Source organism: Sinocyclocheilus rhinocerous, unplaced genomic scaffold (assembly GCF_001515625.1).
Source record: "Sinocyclocheilus rhinocerous isolate Xijiao unplaced genomic scaffold, SAMN03320098_v1.1 scaffold1717, whole genome shotgun sequence".
Taxonomy (NCBI): domain Eukaryota; kingdom Metazoa; phylum Chordata; class Actinopteri; order Cypriniformes; family Cyprinidae; genus Sinocyclocheilus; species Sinocyclocheilus rhinocerous.
This window is the reverse complement of record NW_015660014.1, coordinates 497743-498326: the sequence shown is the minus strand read 5'-3', so window position 1 is coordinate 498326 and position 584 is coordinate 497743. Positions and strand designations below refer to the sequence as shown.

Below are 584 nucleotides of genomic sequence, written 5' to 3'. Positions count from 1 at the left end.
AAGTTATCAAATGTTTCATGCGGTTGCTGCACACGTGAACGAAACACATATCTTTCATACGTTTCATTCTTTTTGGGCGACCAATGAGCAGTGAATTTGGCCAGTACATCATCAAGCTTGTTTCTATCTTCATTCTCATTAAAGACGGAAGTATTATACACTTCAATAGCCTGTGGACCAGCAATCGTCAGTAGTAAAGCAACCTTACCTGCTTCTGGCTTTGTGTCCATCCCGATAGCGGCCATGTAACGTATAGCTCAAATTGCTGTTTGAAACTGCGCCAGTTGCTGTCCACATTTCCCGTGAGCTTCAAGTTCTCCGGTGGTTTTAGAGTATTCATTATGTCGCTTTCACAACAGGCTGCTCTTAGTTTGATTTCACCCCTGGTACCATGTTTTGTTCAGTCCTTAAATAAAATGTCTCTCAGTGCAGTCTTAACATGTCTGTCTTTATTCATCTTAACAACACAACCCCAGTTTGTTTTTCTTCTTTCTTAATTGCCATGTATCCAACACATAACACTTAACACAGTGCCATCTAGTGGCTTCCTAGAGTAACAGGCACAATCAATTGATATCATCACA

General features: G+C 40.8%; 1 protein-coding gene across 1 annotated transcript in view; it reads right to left on the bottom strand.

Moving 5' to 3' along the window:
- Positions 1 to 260, bottom strand: part of LOC107724793 (atrophin-1-like) — a 31774-nt gene extending 31514 nt beyond the window's left edge. The window contains exon 1 of the mRNA XM_016533838.1: positions 209 to 260. The gene's annotated coding sequence lies outside the window, so the exon portion shown is untranslated. The remainder of the gene's footprint in view (positions 1 to 208) is intronic.
- Positions 261 to 584: the final 324 nt, after the last annotated feature.